Genomic DNA, 15932 nt, shown 5'->3' on the forward strand with positions numbered 1-15932 from the left:
CAGGCACTTGCCCCCCCTCCACGACCACGTTTTTTAGAGTTAAGGCCTTAGAGGCCGAATTAAGGCGCCCACAAAATGCGCCAGATTTCGAGCAAAATGGCACTCCATTAGCACAATTTGGGGCGAATTTGTAGGTTCAGTGTCGGGTTTGGTGGAGTTTGGGTGCAATTAATGCCAAAACTTGGGAAGCCATAACTTAGGCAATTTTGATCCAATTGAGGAGAAGAAAGAGGCTGCTTATGCATTTTTAGGCATCTTGAAGCCAATGAAACAGGTTTCAGAGCCATTAGAGCACTTCTGAAGAGACTTTTTGTAGGCTTAAGTCTATGGTGGTTATGATCAACCAGGAGGTTGAATCAATTTTTGAAGGCTTTTGAGAATGGAGAGGACCTTGTAGGGGTTTCACAACCTTCATATGTTTTCTGCAGCAGCTGACCCATCAATGGTGTAGCTCATGTTTCTCTTTTCTCATTGTCTTTGAGGAAAGCTCTCTTTTAATACTTCCAGTGAATTGTTGTACTTATTATGTTCATTGTCAGATGGAGTATGGGGTCTTGATTTGAGATCCCTTTAGCTTTCTGATTGTTTCATGACTAACTGTAGGTTGTCATGTGTTTAGAGTGAGAGTTCTTTGAGAAGAATGTTTCCTTGAAGGGGAAACTAGCCATTCTTTTTGTCAGCACACTTATGTACTCTTTATCACTGAAGAATTTTGAGCATAATGAGATTGGGTCAAGCCATTGAAAGATGGAACAAGGAGATGTAGCCTAGGAGGGGTGAACTTCTTTATCAATTGATGAGTGTATTACTGTTATGCTGCTGTTTAATGTTTACTTATGTTAATTTTCTCATGAAATTTACATAAAAACACATAAAAAAAACTCATGTAAAACTTGCAATTTACTTCATAATCCTCAAGCACTTTGTTTACTATTCTGAATTGGATTTTAGCATAGAAAACACTAACTTTCCCATTCAGATCACTAGTAATAAACAAATGTTGAATTTCACATTGAATAAAAATATCATATTCAAATGTTTTCTATTGGATAACAGTCAATCGGTCGCTGTAGAATTCGTTGCGGTGATGCTACCCCTGCTAGGGTTTCTAAGTAAATTCGTTGCCTTTCTCCTCTACGCCCTCGGTTCTCCAGTCATTCTTTGCCGCTGTTCCTCTTAACATGGTTCCGCCCTCTGGAGGGGTGGGCTTAGCCCCCCCTCCTGCATCAGGCCCTTCCTCTGACTCTCCAGTAAACGCAGATGATCCAGCCGGCTCCGGCTCCACCCTATATGATGCCCTCAATACCGATCCCGTCACTGACATCCATGGAGACACTGCTGCAGGCCATGTAGTAGCCAAAGACAAAGGTACAGATCAGAACGACTCAATGTCACGACCAAAAGCGTCTTCTGCAACATGCATTCCCAAGTCTGCAGAGAGAATCAAAATAGACCTTCCCAGTGATCGAATCAACAACCAAATCCAATATATGAGGGATCATGCACTCATAGGCAAGTTCCTCGGATTCTGGCCAATCGAAAAGGCCTTGCATGGATGGATCGCCTCCAAATGGAAGCCTAAAGGACAAGTCACCCTGCAGCTTGGTCCCAAAGGTTTCTTCACTGCTACTTTCAACTGTCTGGAAGACAAAACTCGCATTTTCGAGGGAGGTCCGTACTTCTTCAACTCTGCAGGCCTGTATCTCCGTGAATGGAAAGAAAGGTTTAACCCAGACAAAGAAGATTTCAACTGGGCTCCGGTATGGATACGCATGTACTCTCTTCCCTTGGAATACTGGAACGAGGAGACCTTAAAGGACATTGGCAATAGCCTGGGAGTCTACATCAAAGCTGCTGAGGAAACCAAATCTTGAAGATACACCTCCTATGCCAGGATCTGTGTACACATGCATCTGGCCAAAGAACTCATGGATTCAGTAAGTCTATTTCATGACGATTCTAAATGGGTCCAAACAATAGACTACGAGCATGTTCCTTTTCGTTGCAGAAAGTGCCATGAACATGGCCATCTTTTCAGGGACTGCCCTCTGAATTTTCAGTCAAAAGCTCCTGTAACTGAGACGAGTAAAGATGCTGAGGGATTTACAAAGGTCTCCAGTCGCAGAAAGCATGCCAAGAAACCTCCAGTTGCTCCAAAGGATCCCAAGAAACCTGAAACACAGAATAGCTTTGAAATCCTGTCTTCACAAACCATCCTGGAGGATCACACATTCAGCCCACCTTTAGATCCTTCCCCTTCCACTCCTAAGTCTCCCCCAAATCCTTCAGCTACACCCTCAAAGCCCGATCTAAACAGCTCCACCGTCTCAATCTCCTTGGATAAAAAAAAGCTCCAGATACGGCCCTACAATCTTCCACCATGGAGATAGATGCAACTCTAGCTCTCAGTATTCATCAAAGGTCAGATGAGGAGGAACAGAACAAACCGACACACATGGAGGAGGAACCAGAAAGTGTAGATCTGGGAGGTCTGGACATTCTCAAACTGGAAGTGGTGTGTCGACAGAAAGAATTCGGTGATATACCCCCTCGGGAGATCGAAAGACTTGAAGTAGTTTTAGCCAGAGCACAACAAAACAAATATCTTGGTATTTAGGCAGGAAGTCCTTGGGATGGTAAAAAAATACTGAAAGACTCGAAGAAACGTGGGCGCAAAACGGATCTGCAAAGGACTATCATGATTGGAGAAATGCTGGTGGACTCTGGTAGATTCCCCAAGCTGACCAAGTTCTTCAAATCTCTACCCCACGGTTCCTCATGAAGCTAATCTCATGGAACGTGAGAGGGCTTAACAGCCCCGCAAAACACCGAATGTTAAAAAATATGATCCAGCAAGAAAAGCCTTCATTAGTCTTTCTACAAGAAACCAAAAGCAACAACATTGTTCTGGAGAAAATTCTAAACAAAGCATGGACAGGATGCCGATCAGTCTCTGTGGACGCCTCAGGGGCTTCTGGAGGGCTAGCAATCATGTGGAACCCTCAAGTTCTCTCCCTTCAAGATTTTCATGCCTCACACTTCTTCATTCAAACTTCATTCCACCTAATCGGGACCAATATCCATGGTCTTCTCACTAATGTGTATTTTCCTCAAGATTTACAAAAAAAGTTGGATTTGCTGAATACACTCACAGCTCTTAACTCTGGTAGGAGCCATCCCATTTGGATAAGTGGTGGTGATTTCAATATCATCACAGCGTTGGAGGAAAAATCAGGAGGTCGAGCAAGACTGGAAGGGGACAACATCGGCTTTAAATACTTTATCCTCAGAAATCAGCTAATGGACCTTCAGACCTCTAATGGTATGTATACATGGACCAATAAAAGAAGGGGACCACAGCATAGAGCTTCCAGGCTGGATCGATTCCTTTTTTCGGATAATGTCGTTCACCTGGGTGGAGACTTCCATGCTTCTATCATGCCTCAAGTGGGCTCGGATCACTAGCCCATTATGCTACAATGGTCGTGTCAAGAGTCTAAGTGCAACAGACCCTTCCACTTCGAATCCTTTTGGTTTACTCACCCTAACTTCAAAGAAGTGGTCATCGCTGCCTGGAAATCCTTCACTCCCCCTCCAGGCACCAAGATGTTTCAATTTCAACAATAAACAAGTGCTTAAATCTTGGAATCGAATATAGTTTGGTAACGTATTTGATCAACGGGAGGTGCTGGAGCAGCAAATGAATACACTGCAACAATGTATCATCTCTGAGGGAAGAACGAAAGTTTATGCGCAGCAGGAGCAGGCCCTCCTAACCCAGATTGAAACACGAAGGCAACAAGAAGAGACTCTCTGGTGACAAAAATCCAGGATCAGATGGCTTAAATATGGGGAGAAAAACACTAAATTCTTTCACAGGTCAACCATTCAAAGGAGAATGCACAACAACATCACTTTCATCAACAATTAGCAAGGGGAGCATCTAGAGGTGCATGAAGACGTAGCACAAGAATTTCAAGATTACTTTCTGTAGAAATTTTGAATAATTTAACACATATTCAATGGAGATTATCCTGATCATGTACTAATGCGGAAAACATACACAATACATAAGCTCCTCTACGTTGATCAAGAATATAGCAGCATCAATAACAATAAAACATCAAGAGCATTCACACATTAACACAGTATGTATCACGGGGAAAGCATCTCGCTAAAAACCCCACACTATCTGTATATTAATGATTGAGTCATGTAACATTACACAGCATAATACTTCTCACAAGTATCTCCACCTCTGTTACACACAATACAGCTCAGATCTGATCTCCAAATCTCTTCCACTGCTTGCCTGCCTCCACTACTCAATACCTGCTCAAGAACTGATGAGAATTGCTTCCTAAATTCGATTTTCACCTGCAAAATAGTCACTCACTCTTTGTGGACGTGAGCAAAGGCTAAAATGCGGGCCAAATACGTGAGCAAACTCATTGGCATACTCAATCCTTTGATTGTGCAAGATCTGGTGCACAACTATAGTCACAACTGATAGCAATCTGATTCTCTACCACCTGTCCCTGTTGAACTGAACATGCACTGACATGCAACTGAGTTAACTGATGTATTCTTTAGTTGTATTATGAGTTAATAATTATTTTAACAACTCATCATTAGTCTATCTGCAGTTAGACTAACTACAACCAGTTTAACTAAGTTAAACTGAACACAACTCCATCAACTGTACCTCCAGTCCACTAAACTCAACTCACTTGAGTTCTAACTGAAGTCATGCATGCAACAACTCAACTGACTCATAAGAAAAACGAATTTCCTTCTGACAGCTGCATGTGCCACTTTCGTATCTCAAACTGAAGTGCTCCAAGAGAATAAGATTAAGTTTATAGTCCAAATATTATTGTGAGATAATAATATTTGACTTTTCTATTTTTGACAGCCAGTCTAAAAATAGACTTGATCACTCACACTGTGATCACTCACACTTTCATCAAAAATAGAAGTCCATCTATTTTCCCAACTTGATCAATCATCCATAAACATAGACATGATCCATATGTCTAAAAATAGACATAGTCTAAAAATAGACTTGCGCCAAAAATAGCCTGCGGGCCCACTTAGTGAAGGCGACTCTTTTCACTAAGCTCCATCATCTTGTTGCAATCTCAACACTCCCTCTCGACAAGATATGGATTATCAGCAACCCCTATCCTGCCTCGGTGGTACTCGAATTTGCTCCTGGTGAGAGCCTTCGTCAGAATATCAGCATCATGATCCTCCGTTGGAATGTACGAAAGTAACATGATCCTCCGCTGCACACAATCTCTGATATGATGGTACCTGATGTCAATATGTTTAGATCTATCATGAAATACAGGATTAGCCGAGAGTTTAATGCAACTCTGGTTATCACAGTAAATCACAGTAGGATCCAAATGAGAACCGAACAAACCAACCAGGATCTTCCTCATCCATATAGCCTCGCATGCAGCCAAACTTGCTGCCATATACTCGGCCTCCGCTGAACTGAGTGCCACAGATCTCTGCTTCCTGCTGTACCAAGAAACTGCTGTCGATCCGATACTGAAGACCCCTCCTGATGTGCTCTTTCTGTCTGTTGGGCTCCCTGCCCAATCTGCATCCGTGAAGCCACATAGCTTCACCTCATCCTCCTGTCTGTACCACAAACCATATCCCGATGTGCCTCTCAAGTAGCGCAATACATGCTTGCCCGCCTTCCAGAAGAGCTTGGTAGGCTTAACCATAGCTTGTGAAAGCTGGTTAACTGCATAGCATATATCAGGTCGTGTATTGACCAAATACATCAGCGACCCCACCAACTGTCGATAAACAGTGGCATCCACTTCTTCTCCCGAAGTGGCATCCTCCTTCCTCCAACCTCCAGGAAGAGGAGTATCAACAGGCTTGCAGCCATGCATGTTGAACTTCTCCAGTATCTCCCGAGCATACTTGCCCTGAGAAACAAACAGTCCACCACTGCGCTGCCATATTTCCAATCCTAGGAAATAGTGAAGGAGGCCCAAATCCTTCATCTCAAACTCTGTAGCAAGATCCTTCTTGCATGACAGTATCAACAGCTCATCACCCGTTAGAATCAAATCATCAACATACAGTACAATGATAAGCAACTTACCCTCCACCACAATCTGGTATAGGTTCGGATCCACCTCGCTCTTGGAGAATCCAAGTCCTGTGAAATAGCTGTCTATCCGTGTGTACCAAGCACGTGGTGCTTGCTTCAACCCATACAGCGCTCTCTTGAGCCTGCACACATGCGACTCGCTGCTGAAGACTTCAAAGCCTTCGGGTTGCTCAATGTACACCTCCTCCTCAATGACTCCGTTGAGGAACGCAGTCTTCACATCCATCTGATGAATGTGCCATCCCATCTGCGCTGAGAGAGCAAGAATCGTCCGTATGGAAGAATACCTTGCGACAGGTGCAAAGGTCTCCTCATAATCGATCCCCTCAATCTGTGAAAAGCCTCGGGCAACAAATCTTGCCTTGTACTTCTCCACACTCCCGTCAGCTGCCTGCTTAACTTTGTAGATCCATCTCGAACCCACCACTGATTTCCCTTCCGGTCTAGGAACAATCTCCCATGCACTGTTTCTGACAATAGAATCATACTCTTCCACCATGGCGTCTACCCATGCGGGATCCTCCACAGCTTCCTCGAAAGAGGATGGCTCAGTCACAACACACTTGCTCATAAGAGCCATGTATCCAGTGTACCGATCAGGTGACTGTCTCTGCCTGCGTTGGGCTGTAGGTGGTCCTACAACTTTCTCTGCATCTTGAGCCAGTCGCTCAGCTTCTGTCAAGCGCTTTCGCCCTCTGATGGTTGGCACTGCATGAGTGGTCTCTTCCACTCCATGAACCTCGTCCTGTGGCTGATCCACGTCCTGAAGCTCATCCTTAGGAACTAATAGCTCCTCATCTGCATGCAAGTGTAGCTCCCTCTCAAGCGAACACTTCATGGCTTTCTCCTCCTGAAATTTTATATCCCGTCGCACAACAGTTTTACCACTATCTGGCAAATACACACGATAGTTGTGGGGCGTATCAGTGTACCCCACAAATATCCCAACCTCTGCAGTCGGCTCCAACTTCTTTCTGGCATCCTTCGTCACATGCATGTAAACGTTAGCACCAAAAATCCTCAAATGAGAAAGATCAGGCTTCTTACCAGAATAAGCCTCCTCGGGTGTACTCATGCCAAGTATCCTATGAGGACAACGGTTCTGCACATAAACTGTTGTATTGCATGCTTCCGCCCACAAGTGAAGGGGTAGGCCCTGATCATGCAACATTGCCCGTGCAGCACCCACAATCGTTCTGTTCTTCCGCTCAGCTACCCCGTTCTGCTGTGGGTTATGGGGAGCTATGAGCTCTCTACGAATCCCTTCTGCCTTGCAGAAATCCTTGAACTCGTCCGAGATGTATTCACCACCATTATCGCTCCTAAGAGCCTTCACCTTCTTCCCCGACTCCTTCTCGACCAGTGCTTTGAATTCACAGAACTTTGAATATGTCTCGCTCTTCTTCTGCATGAAGAAGATCCAGCACTTACGAGAGAAATCATCAACAAAAATCACATAATACCTGTGTTTTGCTGTCGAAGCAACTGAGAAAGGTCCACACACGTCTGTGTGAATTCTCTCAAGGATCGTCGTGGCGTGACTATCCTTCTCGTGAAAGGTGGCTTTCACAAACTTCCCCAAAGTACACCCCTTGCATTGATCTGACTGCGCAAGTGTGCCTTTAGGAAGCCCTGTAGTGATCTGCTGCAGTATCTTCAAGGCTCCATGGTGAAGGTGACCCAATCTCCTGTGCCACAACTCGCCATCATCCCGGCTCACCAATCCTTCTGCCTTGCCTGCCATTGCTGCGCATCCATCTACATGCAACTGATAAAGGTTCCTCACTCGAACCCCTATCTTCCGGGTCTCACCAGTTGTCTTGCTGCGCAGGAAGGCCTTTCCCTCGCTGAAAACAACATCATACCCCTTGTCTTCTAACATCGCCACTGAGATGAGATTCTTCTTCAATCCTGGAACATGCATGACTTCCTTCAATACAAAGGGTTTACCAGACTCCCTCTCAAAGGAAATGGTACCGATACCGGTCGCACTGTATCTACCATCATCGCCCATCTCGATGTGCACTCCAAGATCTTTGTCCTCTAGATCAGAGAACAAATCTCTATCTCCCGTCATGTGAAAAGACGCACCACTGTCCAGAAACCACACTGATCCCATCACACTTGAAACCAAGCATGCGATCAATGAAAAATCAAGCTCAAACTGAGAAGCTAAAGCCTCTCCCCCTGCAGATCCAGCAGCTTGCTTGTTCTTCTTCTTCTGCGGACAATTTGTGGCATAGTGTCCATGCTGGTGACAGTGAAAACACTTCACCTTGGACATATCCTGCTTCTTGCCTCTCGCACCAGACTGAGAAGCTTTCTTGCTCTTCCCTTTCTTTGCTTTGGCAGCCAAAGCACAATTCTCTTCATCAGCTCCCTTTGACGAAGATCTGTCCCTGGTACTCCGCCTGATCTCCTCCTGCACAAGATCTGACCATAGTCTTTCCCATCCTGGCAACTTCTCCCGACCATTGACAGAGTCCTGATAGGAATGCCAACTCTTCGGAAGACCAAGGAGAGCCAAGCTCACCAAGTCCTCATCATCGACAGTAACCCCCACACTTCCCAGCTCATCTCGACACTGAGTGAACTTCGTGAGATACTTGGGAATACTGTCTCCCTTCTCGCATTTGATGTTTCTGAGTTTATCTTTGAGCGCCAGCTTCCTCTGATCGCTCTTGCTTTGGAATAATTCTGTTAATGATTTCCACATCAAATATGGAGTAGCCTTTCCATGGAGGCTGGACACAATGTGATCCTTCACGCCCTCCAACAGAATTCTTCGACATTTTGCGATCTTCTTTTGCCAAGCATCAGCTTGAGTAGCATCAGTAGGCTTTGGGATATCCGTATCTATGAATTCCTTCAGCCCGTTATCATCCAATACTGCCTCCATCCTGTCCTTCCATGCAATATAGTTTGAGCTGCCCTCAAGAGCATACTCCAATCGCAATCCGTTGAAAGACATTGCTGCGTTGTCACCAAGAAAACACTGCTGCAAATTCGAATTCCACCAGCAACCAACTCAACTGCTTCCGATCAACCCTCGCTTGATATCCTGTAAAAATCTCTTCTACAAATCAAGCTGCTCCGCTACCATGTAGAAATTTTTCTACAATTATCTAGCTCTGATACCATGTAGAAATTTTGAATAATTTAACACATATTCAATGGAGATTATCCTGATCATGTACTAATGCGGAAAACATACACAATACATAAGCTCCTCTACGTTGATCAAGAATATAGCAGCATCAATAACAATAACACATCAAGAGCATTCACACATTAACACAGTATGTATCACGGGGAAAGCATCTCGCTAAAAACCCCACACTATCTGTATATTAATGATTGAGTCATGTAACATTACACAGCATAATACTTCTCACAAGTATCTCCACCTCTGTTACACACAATATAGCTCAGATCTGATCTCCAAATCTCTTCCACTACTTGCCTGCCTCCACTGCTCAATACCTGCTCAAGAACTGATGAGAATTGCTTCCCAAATTCGATTTTCACCTGCAAAATAGTCACTCACTCTTTGTGGACGTGAGCAAAGGCTAAAATGCGGGCCAAATACGTGAGCAAACTCATTGGCATACTCAATCCTTTGATTGTGCAAGATCTGGTGCACAACTATAGTCACAACTGATAGCAATCTGATTCTCTACCACCTGTCCCTGTTGAACTGAACATGCACTGACATGCAACTGAGTTAATTGATGTATTCTTTAGTTGTATTATGAGTTAATAATTAGTTTAACAATTCATCATTAGTCTATCTGCAGTTAGACTAACTACAACCAGTTTAACTAAGTTAAACTGAACACAACTCCATCAACTGTACCTCCAGTCCACTAAACTCAACTCACTTGAGTTCTAACTGAAGTCATGCATGCAACAACTCAACTGACTCATAAGAAAAATGAATTTCCTTCTGACAGCTGCATGTGCCACTTCCGTAGCTCAAACTGAAGTGCTCCAAGAGAATAAGATTAAGTTTATAGTCCAAATATTATTGTGAGATAATAATATTTGACTTTTCTATTTTTGACAGCCAGTCTAAAAATAGACTTGATCACTCACACTGTGATCACTCACACTTTCATCAAAAATAGAAGTCCATCTATTTTCCCAACTTGATCAATCATCCATAAACATAGACATGATCCATATGTCTAAAAATAGACATAGTCTAAAAATAGACTTGCGCCAAAAATAGCCTGCGGGCCCACTTAGTGAAGGCGACTCTTTTCACTAAGCTCCATCATCTTGTTGCAATCTCAACACTTTCAGGACATTCTCAGGGAACCACCGGGTTGCAGAAATCAAGCTATACAAACTATAACACAGCACATTCCTAAAATCATAAATGAGGATCACAACAATAGACTTCTCCAACCTATTTCTATGCAGGAAGTGGAGGATGCAATGGCCCAACTTAAGGATGGTAAAGTGCCCGGCCCTGACGGATTCACAACCAATTTCTTTCATGCCTTCTGGGAGCACATCAAAAAAGAGGTCTGGGAGCTCGTGGATGAATCGCGATCGATGCATTGGGTTCTTCCTTCCTTAAACATGACCTTTATAGCGCTCATTCCTAAAGTGGAAGAATCCAATACACCTGATAAATATAGGCCGATTGCGCTATGTAATGTAATCTACAAGCTCATATCTAAAGTCATGGTGAATAGGCTCAAACCTCTTCTCCCTCTCCTCATTTTTCCAGAGCAGACAGGCTATGTAGAAGGGCACTAGATTCTGGATGGTATCATTCTCTCCCATGAAGTGATCCACTCCCTCAAGATACTGAAAAAACCAGGTATGATTCTCAAACTAGATCTCTCCAAAGCATTCGACAAGCTCAACTAGACATATATTAAACACATCTTACTTGCATTCGGCTTCAATGCTACCTGGACGTGATGGATAATGAATCTCATTTCCTCCCGCTGTTTTTCCATCCTCCTAAACGATTCTCCTTCCCCTCCATTTCATCCTTCTCGGGGTATTCGTCAAGGCAATCCTCTTTCCCCGTTCCTTTTTTTCCTCATGGCCGAAGGACTAAGCCGCCTTCTTCATTTTGCTTCCAATTCTCACTCTTTAAAGGGCATTTCGCTGCATGGTCAATCCCCCATCACTCACCAGCATTTTGTCGACGATAATATGATTTTTGGCCATCCGTCAGTTCAAGAGGCCTCTGCATTCAAACGCCTACTCAATCTCTTCTCAGAAGCCTCTGGCACCACCATCAATGCCTCCAAATCCCATCTCTTTTTCTTCAATACTCCTATTCTCACTCAGAGAAATATAGCCAGGATTTTGGGCTTTTCGATAGCCAAGCTTCCTTTGAAATATTTGGGAGCTCCCCTATTTGATTCTGCTATCAAACATGCTTCTTGGAGAACCCTCCTTGATAACTTAGAAACCAGGCTCTCCTCTTGGACTTACCACTCTCTCAACATTGCAAGCAGGATCATCCTAATCAAATCTTTTCTCCAAGCCATGCCTCTGTATTTGTTCTCAATCTTGGCTGCCCCGAAATGGGTTCTTAAAAACATACGCAATCTTCAAAGGAATTTTCTCTGGGGCTCCTCGGGCCACAACAGAAAATGGGCTCTGGTCAAATGGATGGAGGTTTGTCTTCCGAAATCAGCTGGGGGGCTAGGTCTGAGGGATCCCCTTCACAACAACAACATCATGGGTGCGCGCATATGGTGGAATTGGATATCTAAGCCGCACACTCCCTGGGGTTGTCTCTTACAGGCCAAATATGCTCCAGGAAGTCCAAAGGAGGAGCTAATCCGATTCAGTTCAACCACCCCTGGTTCGCTGATTTGGAATGCTGCCAAGAAACATAGCGCCTTTATTCAAGTGCATAGCTTCTGGGAAATCCACGCAAGATTCTGGGAGGATTTCTGGCAACAATTTCCCAAACTTGCCTCCCTCTTTCACAAACCCATGTGGCAAGCAACCATGCGGAAAAATGAGCAAATCCATGTCCATCAATTCTGGCAGCAGCAATCTCCCCAAGGTTTTCATCTGTCGAGACCGGCAAGCACATGGCAGGTCAACTGGCAGGAGGAAACCTATGATGATATTGATCAAGAGCTCAAACTTAGGAAAATCAAACTTTTTGATCAGAAGGACCAATTGCAATGGGGATATTCTCCCAAGGGCATGTTTACTACCATGGAAGCATATCAAATCCTCTATCAACCCAGGTAGATTATAAAAGATCAACTATGGAACCAAGTCTGGCAACCAAACATCTGGCCTAAGGTCTCCACTTTCCTTTGGCTTCTAAGCAAACAAAGGATCCTCACATGGGATAACCTACAAAAGCGAGGATTTGTTGGGCCTTCCAGATGTTCCAACTGTAATATTCATTCAGAGACCATTAAGCATCTCCTGGATACTTGCCCATTAGCTGCTCAAATGTGGGAGAGAACAACACAGTGTAATAGACGAACAGGTAGAAGAGAGGGAGACATAGTAAATACCATCAAGAACTGGCCTTGGTATCCTTTCCAAAGTCCTCTACTCATCGCCCTCTGGAACCTCCTTTCGGGCTGCGTCTACTGGATCATCTGGAAGGAAAGAAACAACAGGATCTTCAAAAGTCACAGTTCGCCTCTTGATACTCTTTGGCTTCTTCTCAAGCAGAATCTTCAAGAAACTCTAGCTCTTAGACAATGGCAAGATTCAGATATGCCAGTTTTACCCCAGGAATGCCTCATTCTCGCCAACTGGAACCTAGATCTCACCTCTGTAGATCTTAACAAGCCCAATACTTCAATTCACTTAGAGTCTGCTCAATTCTGGTCTCCTCCTACCATCCACCCTTACAAGCTAAACTTTGATGGAGCGGCTAAGGGCAATCCTGGGCCGGCTGGATATGGTGGAATCTTCAGAAATGCGGAAGGCTCTGTTCTGCATATTTATCATGGATCGCTGGGTAGAGATACCAATAATGCTGTCGAGCTTGAAAGCTTATGGCAAGGTATACGCATAGCAGAAATAGAAAACTTGCTCCCTCTAGAGGTAGAAGGGGATTCACAAATTCTAATAGAGGCTGCTATCCGGATACAATCAGGATCCTCAGCAGCAAAGATTGCTTCAAGCTGGAGGCTCCTAAGCAGACTGGAACAAATTGAAGAATGGCTCAAAATTCCACGTAGTATCTCCTTCAAGCACATTCGGCGAACAGCTAATAAGGCAGCAGACAGACTGGCTAATCAAGGGGCCGATCAGCAGCTCCCATTCTTCTCTGGTCCATTGAATAGTTCCAATGATATACAACTCAAACGAGATTGCACTCTCCTGGTGCAACAAGACCTATTTCTCCCAGATCCGGGTGTCTGATTGTTGTACAAGTACGTGGGTAGCAACATGGGTGGGTGCGTGGCTCATCTCCACTGCCTCTCGGCCTCTCACGACACCGAGCTTTATTTCCCCTGAGCTCAAATTTAATGCCGCTTTATTGCAGCCTATCCCTCCTCTCCGGCCTGTTTATTTCCTGATTATGGCGCCCTTAACTCATCTCATTTGCGCTCCTCCTTTGCGCTCCAGTCCCTCCTTTGCAGCTGCAGAGAATCGTTCTCGCACCATCACGGGGGCTTGCTGGGCTCTGGTTCGATGGGTGGATTTCTGGCTAGGGCTTCAGGCTTCTCACCGCCACACCTGCAATTTCGCTAGCTACTTGTCCTCTGCTCTCCCATTCGCCCATCTAGGTGCTGAAGCCAAGCTTGTTCTAATCCTTTTCTACCTCCATAGTTTAGCAGGCTGCTAGGATCTTCCTGTTCTTTCGGTTATTTCAAAACTTCACTAGAGGATGAGCTGCAGGAGAGGCAGCTCACGGGGGCAAATGGGCCGCCAAGCCTCCTCCTCCACGACGAATTCCTCGACCTTTTGTTCGGACTTCCGCATGGACAGATATCCAGATACAAGGAGTGGACGGGGAAGGGGCAGAGGACTGCACAATTTGGTAGTGAGCTCTTTCAATTCTGCGACTAATACCGCTAGGCTTCAGTTCCCTGCACTCATAGCAATTTCTCCTTCATGGCCTCTGTTACCATAGAGCTTAGCAAGATAAGTGCTGGTCAGGAAGTTGTTTCCCCTGGGGTGACTATGGAAAGGCTGGCGGAAGACATATATGGCTCCAGTCAGATGAACTACGAGCAGAGCAAGGCCTCAGGTTCAGGCAAAGGTATCGTATCCTCGATCATGAATCATCAGGCAGGCTCGAGTGTCCCTATCGGTAGCAGCTCTACAGGCAAAGAGGGCCACCCCTCTGAGGACGAAGAAGATTACAAGTATGGATGCCGCATCATCGAAGAGCAGCCCGATACCTCTCATGACGTTTGAACAGGTTTGTGCTCTATGGTTTTTTTGAATCCAATATACTCAAGGACATTCATTAATCACCTTCTTCACAGTCATGATAAGCGCTCCAACTCTTAACGTCGGTTTCCCCTGCGAGGGGGGCACTCTGCCAGCCTATGGTTTCTGGTCTCGGTTGCAGTCTTAGTTGCTTCAGAAGTTTGTACTTAGATTTTGTTCCAGGCAGAGTTTCTCAGTTCATTTGCCATGGACTAGTCATCCTGTTACGGTTGCTGTATGGCCCTGGTTTAATTTTCAGTTCCAAGCACAACAATGGGTTTTTTTTTGTTTTTTGTAATAGTCATGGTCAGTTTACTTGCAGTCCTTCAGTGCAATACTCAGCAGGGTATTTTTTTGAGTTTTTGATTAGCCATGCTTTGTAAACATGCCGCATCTTCAGGCTAGCTTTCATGAGGCCATGGCCTCGGTGTAACAATATTTTGTATCAATATAGAAGTAGACATATTCAGAAGAAAAAATAAGAAAAATAAATCATATTCAAGGCCTTCAAGGAATCCTTTGCCACTGATTATCCCTTTGACTTTGGAAAACTTGGTTCTATCTGATGCTATCTCGTGCAATCTGCGTTGGTAATTTTCTAGTGGAATCAATTGGCCACTAGAATCTCATAGGGATGGATGTCCTTTTTGGTGCAAAACATTAAACTTTTTGTGAAACTTTTTAACCTGTGCTTCTAAGTTTTGACATTTGTTTTCTCACTGTAACATTAAGTTTCTTTTTGTCAAAATCCTTCTTACTTCTAGGACTGTATTAGTCCTGTCTTCAATTCCAAATTCCTCTAGTTGTTTTTTTTCTTTAGAATTCAACAGTTTGATTATTCTGGTAGCTTCCCCTAGCTTGTGATCTAAATCTTCTTTAATATTTGTAATGGATGTCTTTGACCTCTGCACTAACTCCTCTTGTTAAAAAATGATTTCAATATATGTCCAAAGTCCAGTCATGGTTGAATTTATATCAATCCATATATTTTCTTTTGCTTTAGATAATGCCTGTGCAATCAATGATTCATTCTCATATTTCTCTAGTTGCTTAATTAATCTCAAGTTTTTTTGTACTTCAGCTAGATATGCATTATCAAATTTTATCTTATTATCTTGGGTCTTCTCCAACTTAACTTTGAGGTTTTCAATCTCCATATCCTTTAATGATATGTCTCCCATAGATTTAGATAGTTGTTCTAATGGATTCTGATTATTAGACTTTGAATGTGCCGTGGACATTGCTACTCTAGATGTCCCTACTCTAGTGTTGATTTGGAGTTCTCTTTCCTTAATCAATTTTTTCATCTCTACCTTCCTTTTCTGAATTTGTATATTTTTCTCCACAATCATCCGAAGCATGTTTTATTTTTCCTTCTCCAGCTGACCTACTTCTTGTGCTT

This window comes from Pinus tabuliformis, chromosome 1_2 (genome assembly GCF_031772625.1).
Source record: "Pinus tabuliformis cultivar Carrire ecotype Pingquan chromosome 1_2, CPIR1, whole genome shotgun sequence".
Classification (NCBI taxonomy): domain Eukaryota; kingdom Viridiplantae; phylum Streptophyta; class Pinopsida; order Pinales; family Pinaceae; genus Pinus; species Pinus tabuliformis.